The 13684-nt window shown below is 37.5% G+C and overlaps 1 pseudogene; it reads left to right on the top strand.

The window, feature by feature from the left end:
• LOC136862987 (inactive selenide, water dikinase-like protein) overlaps positions 1 to 13684 on the top strand; it is a 285058-nt pseudogene that overhangs the window by 51486 nt on the left and 219888 nt on the right.

The following is a 13684-nucleotide window of genomic DNA, read 5'->3' as shown; positions in this document are numbered from 1 at the left end:
TGAAATGGTAGTTCAGGGGAAGGCCTGAAATGTAATCTATATCTATATATATAAAATAAGAGTTTTGTCTGTACATTGCTCAGAATTTGAAAAGAATGCTATTTTTGTATCGGTCATGTTCACAATAACAAGAAAATGCATTTTTTACATTTCCGTAATTTCTGTCTGTCTGTCTGTCTGTCTGTCTGTCTGTCTGTCTGTCTGTACACGCATCACGAGAAAACGGCTGAAGAGAATTTAATGAAAATCGGAATGTACAGTCGGGTGTTGAACTGCTACTATCTAGGCTATAAATTATTTTAATCGCGCTGAGCGAAATAGTAGTTTAGGGAAGGCCTGAAATTTAATTCTCAAATATTTATGTTATTATTGGTCGTGTCTTAATGAAAATCGGTAGACAAAAATGGGAAATAAGTCGCCACAATATAGGCTATACACGCTGAGATTAATGGTAGTTTAGGGGAAGGCCTAAAATTTAATTGTCAAATATTTATTGTATTAGTGGTCTTATCTTCACGAAAATTAGTATGCAAAGTTGGGGAATAGGTCGCTATAATCTAGGCTATCAATAATGTTATGCACACTGAGTGAAATGGTAGTTTAGGGGAAGGCCTGAAATGTAATCTATATACAGAGTGAAGCGAAATTCGCGCACTCGGGCGTCGCAGTGCGACTCCCTACATGCCAGCAATAAAAAATGTCTTTCACAAAAGTTCGTCCTGCGAGTATATCAGGCAGAGAAAGGACGTTGAATAGTGGCAATCTGGCAACACTGTAACCACATGTACGGTAAGTACCTCTGTCAGCATCATATATCCGTGCTGAGCAGTTGGTGCATTGGAAAGGGTTTTGGGTTGGCATGCAGGTGGTAGAGGGTTCGATCCTGGGTTAAGGCGCAATTTTTTGTTTACTAATTTCCATCGGACATTACATACTGTAATACAGTAAGACACCGTACCTTAGGTCTCATGTATCCTACATTTACAACATTTTGTAACGCTGAACACAACAAATACCTTGCTAGGCCTACTGGTAACGTAAGCCCTTACGAAATACAATGGACTTGAATGAGGCAAGAATAACAGTTGCTACTAATCTATGAGATCGTTGGAGGACGGTAGAAAGAAAACAGGTTTCGCATTTAGTATATGAATTTGTGCGAATAAATTCACGCCCACGACGTGGAAAGGACGTCTTTCAAAGCTGACCAAGGGAAACGATTGTTCGTCCATTTGTAGGATCGTAGTATGTAAGTGCAAAGGGTTTCTAGAGGACCCGCTGCAATGGCTGTTGACGATTAAGTTGCCAGATACCATACCACCTGGACTACATTTATGAAATAAAAAAAATACGCTTCAACCCAGGATCGACCCCTCGACCTCCTGAATGCTAACCCAAAACTGTAACCACTGCACCAACTGTACAGCACAAAGAGTACGTGCTGACAGAGGTAGTTACCCTACATGTGGTTACAGTGTTGCCAGATTGCCACTCTTCAACGCCCTTCTTCTGCCGGATATACTCGAAGGACGAACTTTTGTGAGAGACATTTTTTTATTGCTGGCATGTGAGCAGTCGCGCTGCGACGCCTGAGTGCGCGAATTTCGCTTCACCCTGTATATAAATTAAGAGTTTTGTCTGTACATTGCTTATAATTTGAAAATAATGGTATTTCTGTATCGGTCATGTTCACAATAGCAAGAAAATGCATTTTTTACTTTTCCGTAATTTCTGTCTGTCTGTCTGTCTGTCTGTACACGCATCACGAGAAAACGGCTGAAGAGAATTTAATGAAAATCGGAATGTAAAGTCGGGTGATTAACCGCTACAATCTAGGCTATAAATTATTTTGATCACGCTGAGTGAAATGATAGTTCAGAGGAAGGCCTGAAATTTAATTCTCAAATATTTGTTATTAGTGGTCGTGCCTTAATGAAAATCAGTAGACAAACATTGGAAATAAGTCGCTACAATATAGGCTATACACGCTGAGAAAAATGTTAGTTTAGGGGAAGGCCTAAAATTTAATTGTCAAACATTTATTGTATTAGTGGTCGTATCTTCTCGAAAATTGGTATGCAAAGTCTGGGAATATGTCACTATAATCTAGGCTATCAATAATGTAATTCACACTGAGTGAAATGGTAGTTTAGGGGAAGGCCTGAAATGTAATCTATATATAAAATACGTGTTTTGCCTGTACATTGCTCAGAATTTGAAATGAATGGTATTTCTGTATCTGTCATGTCTACAGTAACAAGGAAATGCATTTTTTTACTTTCCCGTAATTTCTGTCTGTCCATCTATATGTATGTATGTACACGCATCAAGAGGAAACGGCTGAAGAGAATTTAATGAAAATCGTCATGTAATGTCGGGTGATGATCCACTACAATCTGGGCTATAAATTATTTTATTCACGCTGAGTGAAATGGTAGTTTAGGGGAAGGCCTGAAATGTAATTCTCAAATAAGTTATTTATGTCATTAGTGGTCGTATAGATAAATCTATATATATCAATCTCACAGCTGCGCGCCCCTAACCACACGGCCAACTCGCCTGGTCGTACCGACTGAAACAGCCTGCCTGTATATTGGCGGGAAGTAGCATGCCATTCCTCTGGTTCATACATTTTCTGATATATCTGGTTTGTAACACATTGGTTCATCATAGTATTCGAGCTATTCAATCCCTACTCGGAGGCACTGATTGGAATGAGTAATGTGCATGTTTTTTTTTATTTTTTTTTATTTTTTTATTTTGCTTTATGTCGCGCCGACGCAGATAGGTCTTATGGCGACGATGAGGCAGGAAGGGGCTAGGAGTGGGAAGGAAGCGGCCGTGGCCTTAATTAAGGTACAGCCCCAGCATTTGCCTGGTGCGAAAATGGGAAACCACGGAAAACCATTTTTAGGGCTGCCGACAGTGGGGTTTGAACCCACGATCTCCCGAATACTGGATACTGGCCGCACTTAAGCGACTGCAGCTATCGAGCTCGGTGTGTGCATGTTTAACGGAATAATGACAGAGGAGTGTTCACGGCAGTCTGCGACCTGGTTATTCCAGCTCTGGAACTTCGGACTCTTAGATAGGCACCGTAGTACTGTTCGTTGAAAGTGAGAAAGTTTGCGGTGTTTCATTTGATCGAGTATTTTATATGATAACATTGCTTTCAATCGCTACATTCCTACTGACGTTTTTGTAATGACCTATGTTGGATTAAGTTAGGAAAACCACCAAGTCAGTCTTTCTGAGAATCCCGTAGCGAAGCACGGGTACATCAGCTAGTCCATAATATATCTGAAAAATGTCAGATTTACTTCAACACGAATTTCTTGTTATATTTAAGGTTTACTAATAGTATCTGGGCTTCAAGTCACACTGACTAAGCGTCCAACTGTAATACTTAATTCAGCCGTCTGATTCCTCCTTCTCCTCCTCCTCCTCCTCCTCCTCCTCCTCCTCCTCCTCCTCCTCCTCACTGCTTGCACCTTGAGTGTCCGGTTGAAGAGCACGGTACATGGTATGATGGTTTTCAGGATTATAAGGGAACAGGGAGATCAAGTCCTTTCGTTCTGCAGCAGCAATCTTTCTGCCAATAGGATAAAAGCACTCCACATTTTGTAAGCGTGAATAAGCTGTGATGGGGTTGAAATCTGTTGATGTTCTGTGTTTCTGACGTCATGCATAACTTTTGATTAAAACCTCAACTTCCAAACAGCCAATGAAGAGTATTTTTTCCCCCCCCTTCATTTCTGGCACGTTCTCTAGATTTCTCACAACTACTAGGCACAGAATCATCTTCACCCTCAGCCATGATACCACTGCAAGTGCTATTGGCTACCACTAGCTGACATGTTACCTCTTTGCTTTGCTCCCTCTCGCACTGCAAGATTGTGATTTGGAGATATTCCAAAATATTTCTTTTGTACCATGGGGAGTAAAAGTTAATAATTCTTCATATATTGTGGGATACTAAATACATAATAGTAATATACAAATATGTCAATAACTCATTTTTTATCAATTTGTGGGTTAGCTCCCTCTTGCATTCTGCTGTAGCACCCAATTCTTTGATTGTTGCACTTGCAAATTTGAAGATTTGTTTGCAGCTTTTTGAATGTTTCATTAACCTGATCTCTTGAAAGATATAATCTAGTAAGGTACCATCTATGACTTGGCTATTTGCTTTGCTAGTTAATGCAAACCTTCCTGTTGGAGCAGGGTTGCATTGTTTCTATAACGTTGGACCTACCAGCCACAAAGGATAAATTACTTGGACCGGGCAATTTGGCCATGCAGCTGTGAGCTTTCATCCAGAAGATAGTGGATTCGAACCCCACTGTCGGCAGCCCTGAAGATGGTTTTCCGTTGTTTCCCATTTTCACACCGGCAAGTGCTGGGCTGTGCCTTAATTAAGGCCACGGCCACCTCCTTCCCACTCCTAGCCCTTTACTATCCCGTTGTCACCATAAGACCTATATGTCTCGGTGTGACGTAAAGCCACTTGTAAATTATCTGGAGGTGTAAATCCCTTTGCACACTGGGCCATTTCCAAGTAAGTGTTAGGTAGCTACCAGGTGGTTGACACTAATATACAGATTTTAACTGGCCTGATTTTCATCAAATTCTCATTTTCAAAGAGGTACCTTAATCAGAAATTGTGTTATTGTCATCATTCTGTACATTTTTAAAATGCTATTTGTTCGGGGTGTTGACCCATGTGGATCTTTTGCCCGTATTTGGCACCATATTGTATGAACCTGCATGTAATTGGAATGGCAGTAGTGTGGAATATTGTGTGTGAGGAAAGGAAGATTAAGGACATCACAAACACCCAGTCCCCAGGCCAGGGATATGAATCATTACAATTAAAAACCCCTGACCCGGCCAGGAATCGGACCCGGGGCTGCCGGGTGACAGGTGGATGCGGTGCCCCCTACACCGTGGGGCTGGACATTCTGTACATTAGTTTGTATTTTTTGCCCACTTGCTGCAGTCAGGGAATCATAGAGAGGGTTATCACGTTCCTACAGAAGTTTAGAGAGTGGTTTATTTGCCAACCTGAGCTTGTTTGTTATGTAGAACTGTATGTAACTTCAGAATGTTTTCATTTCTGTACACCCACCATGGTGGTTTTTCTTCAGTCAAACCTTGCTTCTTTGTAGGGAATCTAGGCAAAATATGCATAAAACAAAAATAAATAATATGCTTCAAGCAAAAATTATTTAGGGTTCTTGGCAGTTTACTGAACTTTTTGCAATAATGGTACTGTATAATAATTTATTACAATAATGGAAGCACTTGGAATTTTCATGAAATAAGAAAATGCAGTTCATGAAGGTGTCTTGTTAAATGATCCCCAGAAGACAGATGTCGTTATCAAAACTGTAGAAAGGAAATATGCAGTGAATGGAATACGCTTGCGCTAATCTGACCTGATTAACCATCTAGTACGGGCTTGCCAGAAGTGCGTGATTACAATGGTAAGTGGTTTTTACAGTTCAGGACATCTGCAGTTCACATCATTCACATTCCGTTCTCCTCGTATCAGTCTATAACCATTCGGTTTTTCAGTCTGTTGAAACTAATTCTGGATAAAATAAATTTAGAAAATACCTGAAAAAGAAAATACCCTATTTAACAGATAATAAAATACATTCTCATCAAAAATAGTATGACATGGTTCATCTATATATAAAATAAGGGTTTGTCTGTACATTGCTCAGAATTTTAAAATAATGGCATTTCTGTATTGATCGCATCCACAGTAATAAGGAAATGCACTTTTTAATTTTCCGTCATGTCTGTCTGTATGTAATACCAGTATAAATGGTCTGTTATTGGACATTATAAATTTTCCAGCTAATTCATTCCTGGTTGTCAGCGTTCCGTCCCCATGTGCTAAGTTGGGCTCATCCTTTGGTACATAGCACACCCACCAAGACGCATGGCTAGTGCATACCGTGGAGGCAACTGTGTAGGCTACTTAGTCACCAGCAGTGCCAATACACTATGAGAGACTTTCTCATTACCAAAAATTGACGCCTGCTTGGCCATCAGATATAGATGTTGATTCCCATAGGAAACCTGAAATATTTGTCCTGAATGAGTAAATCTATAATACCAATATAAATTGTCCGTTATTGGACATTATAAATTTTCCAGCTAACTCATTCCTGGTTGCCAGCGTTTCTGTACATTAGTTTGTTTTTTTCCCACTTGCTGCAGTCAGGGAATCATAAACAGGGTTATCACATTCCTGTAGAAGAACTGGCGATGGGTGGTGGTTTCTGTTGTTATTGTGTTAAATTTAAAAGCCTCATGGTCATCGGGAAAACAAATCTTGAAGGATTGATTCTTTGAAGAATAAGAGGAGAGGTAGTTAAGAAAAGATGAAGGACTCCCTTTATATTGGATGCCTGATTTCAGAGTCGGAAGAAAACTAAATGTGAAGGCCTACAATATCGAAAGCTCGTAACACTGATCAACAATAACATTACATTGGCTACTGTATTGTTTGTAGTGATGTGCTTTGTCTCTTCTGCAGCTCTTCTAATTCTCTTTTTACACATGCATTAGGTGGTGAGACCCAAAATATTGTTTATACTGAAGCTCTCCAGTAGAATAGTACCCCTTCCACTAACAGAACAAATATCAAGGTACCCAATACTACTCATAACGTATTCCATACTTTCTACACTACTCTCATTTTTAGATGGATATGTTACTTACCACTAAGACTGTACTTTTACAAACAGACTGCCATATTCATAATTTCACTCTTGCTGCGAATCCCCATTTACCTCAGCCACCAGCATGGCCAGCCTGTCCTTTGAATTTGTACTTACACAGATAAGGATTGAAACACAGCTTTCTTGCATTAATATTCCTGTCATGTTGGTTTTCTGTCCCTTGGCAGATTAAGACTTTTAAGACTTTGGAAAAACAACATAGATAAAAAAGGCAGGTAGATACTGAATTTCTGTCTTTATAATTGAATACTTCCCAACTCCAATGCGATTGCCAGTAGGCAATGGGACCTGCCATCATAATGTAAACTCCCCAGATCCTACTGGCAGTAGGCAAGAGGGCCTGCCATTACAGTGAAAATTCCCTAACCTGGTCTTCATGTGAGAAACCTTTCCGCCATGTTTCTCCTAAGAGCTATGTAATTTAATAAAATCTTATTCACAACGTGTACACTACTTCACCTATAATACTGTATACAATGTGCAGTCCCGTAATGAAGCACGGGTACATCAGCTAGGTATTGATAGATATCAGATTCTATCAAATCAAATTTTCAGTATATTTATTTATTTATTTATTTATTTAAACCATTTTTGTTGAATATCCTGTGTTCACTCTTTTAATAATTGTTGAAGTGTTATAACTTTTATTAATAAACTGTAATTGTAGTTTATTATTATTGTATTTTAAATTGTTTGGAATCTTTTAAGGGATGTTTAATGAGCATTAATGAATTATGAATTACAAATGTAATGGAGTTTGAATTATTGTGCTGTATGTAATTTATTGTAGTGAAGATTGGGGAATCTTTCAGGTGTGTGTGATCATTGAGGTTTTGCGTCCATCATGGTCTGGTGACATCACTGGCTTTCATGTATCTGTAATTGTAATCCATTATTTATATTACATTTTTAATTACTTTGTAAATATGTAGGGGATGTTAATGGGCATTAGTGAATTAATGGATTATTTGATTTAATACAGGATGAATTGTGTTTTACTAATGTGTGATTTGATTAAGTAGAGTGAAGAATGGGGGACCTTTTAGGTGTATGTGATTGTTGATGTTATTCTGGTTAGTGTTTCTTGCAATATTTCTATTGCCTCCTTTATACATAATGATTTCCTGTTATCTCCAGTGTGTAATATTTAAAGATCTATTCTGGTATCTATAAAATGGTGTGCATTGTCAGACATGTGATCGCAGAAGACAGTGTGTCTCTTGTGTCAAATTGCGTTTTGTTTGACCGATATGTGGTGTTACAATTTGGATCTTGGCATTTGAGTTTGTATATTCCTGGCTTATTTAGATTGCAATTGTTTTTGTAATGTTTCGTTTCTTTTGAATGCTATTTTAAAACCTTGCTTTTTTCAATATCTTAGTTATATTGTATTTGGTAGTGTTCACAAAGTTATCAATAAATCAATCAATCAATCAATCGGTCATTACTGATCTGCATTTAGGGCAGTCGCCCAGGTGGCAGATTCCCTATCTGTTGTTTTCCTAGGCTTTTCTTAAATGATTCCAAAGGAATTGGAAATTTATTGAACATCTCCCTTGGTAAATTATTCCAATCCTAAACTCCCCTTCCTATAAACAAATATTTGCCCCAATTTGTCCTCTTGAATTCCAACTTTATCTTCATATTGTGATCTTTCCTACTTTTAAAGAGACCACTCAAACTTACTCGTCTACTGATGTCCTCCCACGCCATCTCTTCACTGACAGCTCGGAACATGCCACTTACCACTTACCTGCAGATCAGCTATAATTGGTTAACATTTTTAAATCTATCTTTGAAAACAATGTTCCAAAATTGGATAGAACCAGAGGGTGGACATGTCAAGACTTTATTAAACATACGTTTCTGACTTTCACATTATTGAAGTGTTACCAACGTGTAATTTGCTCATTTGGGACAAATATTTCAGATTCCCTATGGGAATCAGGATCTATATCAACATACCACTTAGTTGATTAGCTTGTCTCCTTTCTCCCAAGTCTTCCCAGCCCAAACTTTGCAACATTTTTGTAACGCTATTCTTTCGTCAGAAATCGCCTAGAACAAATGGAGCTGCTTTTCTTTGGATATTTTCCAGTTCCTGAATCAAGTAATCCTGGTGAGGGTCCCATACACTGGAACCATACTCTAGTTGGGGTCTCACCAGAGACAAATATGCTCTCTCCTTTACATCCTTACTACAACCCCTAAATACCCTCATAACCATGTGCAGAGATCTGTACCCTTTATTTACAGTCATATTTATGTGATTACCCCAATGAAGATCCTTCCTTATATTAATACCTAGGTACTTACAATGATCCCCAAAGGGAACTTTCACCCCCATCAACGCAGTAATTAAAACTGAGAGGACTTTTCCTATTTGTGGAACTCACAACCTGACTTTTATCCCCGTTTATCATCATACCATTGCCTACTGCTGTCCATCTCACAACATTATCAAGGTCATTTTGCAGTTGCTCACAAACTTGTAATTTATTTATTACTCTGTACAGAATAATATCATCTGCGAAAAGCCTTATCTCTGATTCCACTTCTTTACACATATCATTGATGTATATAAGAAAACATAATGGTCCAGTAATACTGCCTTGAGGAATTCCCCTCTTAATTATTACAGGGGCAGATAAAGCTTCACCTACTCTAATTCTCTGAGTTCTATTTTCTAGAAACAGAGCCACCCATTCAGTCACTCTTTTGTCAAGTCCAATCGCACTAATTTTTGCCAGTAGTATCCCATGATCTACCCTATCAAATGCCTTAGACAGGTCAATCGCGATACAGTCCATTTGACCTCCTGAATCCAGGATATCTTGTTGGAATCCTACAAGTTGGGCTTCAGCGGAATAACCTATCCTAAACCCAAACTGCCTTCTATCAAACCAGTTATTAATTTCGCAAACATGTCTAATATAATCATAAAGAATGCTTTCCCTAAGCTTACATACAATGCACGTCAAACTGACTGGCCGTAATTTTTAGCTTTATGTCTATCACCCTTTCCTTTATATACAGGGGCTACTATAGGAACTCTCCATTCATTTGGTAAAGTTCCTTCATGGAAACAATCAAACAAGTACTTCAGATATGGTACTATATCCCACCCCATTGTCTTTAGTATATCCCCCAAAACCTTATCAATTCCAGCTGCTTTTCTAGTTTTCAACTTTTGTATCTTATATATATACTTATAATTTTTGGATGAGTTTGTTTAGGCTCTTGTGTTTTTTCTTTTTTTTCTTGTGGAAGACATTGCTGTGTTGTGTAGATGATTGTCTGCCACAATTTGTTTATTATTATTTCTGTTTCATTGTTAAAATCTGTTTTGTTAATGGGTGTGGTTATAGCTCTGCTTTTCATTGTGTTCAGTCCCTCTAACTTGTGCATGGCCATATGGTTGGAATTGTCTATTGTATGTGATGTTTGAGTTAGTTTCCTTTATATTTTTTATGAGAGTTTACCTATATTTCTGTTCATTGTGATATCTAACAACAATTTTAGAAGTTTAACCAGCATTTTAAACAGTGTCTTGGCCTGGGTAGTTTTCAGTGGTGAATAAATAAGTTTGCCAAAAGCAGCTTGCTATGAATGTAAATATTAGACTAGTCTAGGAGATTTAGGCATAGAGCGAGAAAAAAAAATGCTCTTAAAACACAATTTCTATTTTCTTTAAAATTTATGTTTTACAACTTGAACTGTTGCATAATTCAGGATAAAGCATGCAGGTCAGCTATAATTGGTTAAATTTTTTAAATCTATCTTTGAAAAAATGTTCCAAAATTGGATAGAACCAGAGGGTGGACATGTCAGGACTTCATGAAATATACTTTCTGAGTTGCACATTATTGAAGTGTGTTACCAATATTTCAATTGTGCATGTGGTATTAAAATATTTGTTAAAAAATGTTTAATATTTGCCATGATTAGTTTTGAAATCCCTTGAAAATGGGTTCATATACTGGAAACAGCTTTTTTTAAATTCTTGCTCAGCTGTCAAGGATCAAAGTCTGCAGATGTTCAAAGTACAAAAGTTCATGAGCTGTTAAGTCCACATCAGTGAGGATAAAGTTTAAGCATGAAAACTGATTCTATGTTTGATTTGGATTTGCTGGCAACATTGTGTGTTCATTTTAAGATAGCAGATCTTATATAATATTGTTATTTGATATTCTGGCAGATTTGAGAACAAAATCTGATCCACGTTCTCGTAGGTGCACTGTAGATGGTAGTTAAGTAAATTTTAGTGCAATATGATAGTGGAAATTACCTTAAATTCATTCACTCAGTGGCATACATTTGATTTGGTGTATATTGTACAGAAATGAACTTTGATCTATTGGACAAATTTGTAGACATATATGTTAAATAACCTGTTGGTGGTTTTGAAAATTGTAAAATGTATTTCACCTGAATAAGAGTATGAATACAGAAAATTAGGTTTTGGCATAGCTTGCTCGGTATGGAAGATCATAGGATAATCCCAAGGGTGGGTCCTGGAAATAAAATATTAATACTATATATCTCCACAATACCCTCATTAGAAAATTTTGATTTCATCAATGATTGCTTGAGTAATTAGATTTCCTTAGATTACATTCTAAGGAGATTATCGCTCAAACAACATGACCATCATTACCATATACTGAACAAAGGCTATGATTCTTAACAAGTTTATGTATTCCAGTAGTCTTTGGTATTTTGGAATATATTGGTCCTTAGTAAAAAAAAATTCTTTTGAAGTTAACTTCAATTAAAACAACAAAGATAAAATTAGCATTGATGTATTAAAGACCAAAGAAGTAAGACTATAAGATACGAAGTTACCCAAAATAATGAGTAAATCAGAATTGAGAGGGAGGATATGAGAAAGTAAACAGCAGGATAATGTACCAAGGTGTGTGGCTATCCTAACTTCTTGTCTGTATGCGGACATAGTCACAGGATGTAGTATGTTCTAAAGATCACTGCAACCTGAAGAAAATCATTCTTTTATAACATACCTTCACAATATCCTCATTAGGAAAGTTTGGTTTCATTACTGGTTGCTTGAGGCCTTAAAAGGAGTGTGGTGTAGTAGTGTTTGTGCAGTAATGACAAAATGGTATGCGGAAACTCTGTTGCAGGGTACATTTCTTGTACAGCAAGGCATTGGGAAGGAACTGATTAGATGTGTCTATGACAGTTATAACAAATCTAAAAGATGTTGTAAATATGTATCTATAGAAATGTCTAGTTACACTAATCAGGTTAAATGTCAATCACAGTTGATTAGACTTTTCATCATTATTTAAAAAATGAATAATATAATTGTATTACTACTAAAATTTAATGAGATTTTTGGGATTGTCTGCACTTGCAGAGTTCCTGGATATCTTACTCAGTTGAAGATACACATAAACTAAGCTGGTATCTGTATTTTTGTATACGAAGGAGCAATGACTGCATGACCCTCGAAACTATCATCTTAGATTTTAGTGACGATTCCAAGTGATAGGAGATGATAGCCAAATGTCATTAGGTCAGTCAATAGTTGCAACTCATCAAATGTGATAGTGTGAAACTGATCATAACAACAGTTACCTGGGACAACCAGTTTCTTGGACAGGCATTTATGAGTATATGTTCCGCTTAGGGGATACGAGAAGTTTGCTGCAGAGCAATATGCTGTTCTCAGGTCATTCCTGGTTTTGTTTACTGACTGGTTCTTGTATGATGAGAACAAGAAATGTGTATCAGTGAACCAAGCAACATCACTGTCTTCGCACAGGGTGACCGCAACCGAAATATTGTTCTTCATGCATGTGGCATTTTGACCCACTCTTACCCCATTAAATATGCCCCTAATGTTTTAATTATATTTTCAGCGATTTGATATTCATAAATTCCCTCCCTGTGTGGAGGTTTTGAGCTAGCTGGACTAACAAATTATGCAGAAATGGGTAACTTGAGTATGTATTTGATAATCTTTGAGAGCTCTGTGTTGAACTTGTTAGCACAAGATTATTTCATGAGAGAGATTTCCTTTGATTTAGCAAGTGTTTCTTTTCAGGGATTGGTATGGATTCGTCTGTCACTCCTCTCCGGCATGGTGGACTATGTCTTGTACAGACAACGGACTTCTTTTATCCCCTAGTGGAAGATCCGTATATGATGGGTGAATATCTTTTTTTTATTTTAATTCTATTTGATCTCAGTTATCTTGAATTCCTGTAATATAAGTAGCTCATTATATGCATGCTGATGGTTTAAAGCAGCGCTTCTCAACTTTTATTAACACATGGACTAGTAAATTACTTGAAATAATTTTGCAGACTGGTAGACATTTTAAATATCTGTGGAAATGTCCAGTTACACTAATCAGGTTAAATGTAAATCATAATTGACTAGACTTTTCATCATTATTAAACAAATGAATATTATCATTGTATTACTACTAACATTTAATGAGATTGTTGGGATTGTCTGCCCTTGCAGAGTTCCTGGATATCTTATTCAGTTGAAGATAGACACATAAACTAAGCAGATTTCTGTATTATTTATGTGAAGGAGCTGTAACCTGATTTGGTAACCTGGTGGCGTACACAAAAATTAAAACCTAATAACAATAAACGGTATAAAGGAGAATATTAATGATTTTCAGACCAGATCAAATAACCTTGAACACATACGCACGATTAATGCAGAAATGAAATGTCGTATGGCTTTTAGTGCCGGGATATCCCAGGACGGGTTCGACTCGCCAAGTGCAGGTCTTTTTATTTGACGCCCGTAGGCGATCTGCGTGTCGTGATGAGGATGAAATGATGATGCAGACAACACATACACCCAGCCCCCTTGCCAGGGAAATGAACCAAGGATAGTTAAAATTCCCAACCGTGCCGGGAATCGAACCCGGGACCCCTGTGACC

The sequence above is a fragment of the Anabrus simplex genome, chromosome 2 (assembly GCF_040414725.1).
Source record: "Anabrus simplex isolate iqAnaSimp1 chromosome 2, ASM4041472v1, whole genome shotgun sequence".
Classification (NCBI taxonomy): domain Eukaryota; kingdom Metazoa; phylum Arthropoda; class Insecta; order Orthoptera; family Tettigoniidae; genus Anabrus; species Anabrus simplex.
The sequence above is the reverse complement of the archived record's forward strand: the minus strand, read 5'-3'. Positions and strand labels throughout refer to the sequence as shown.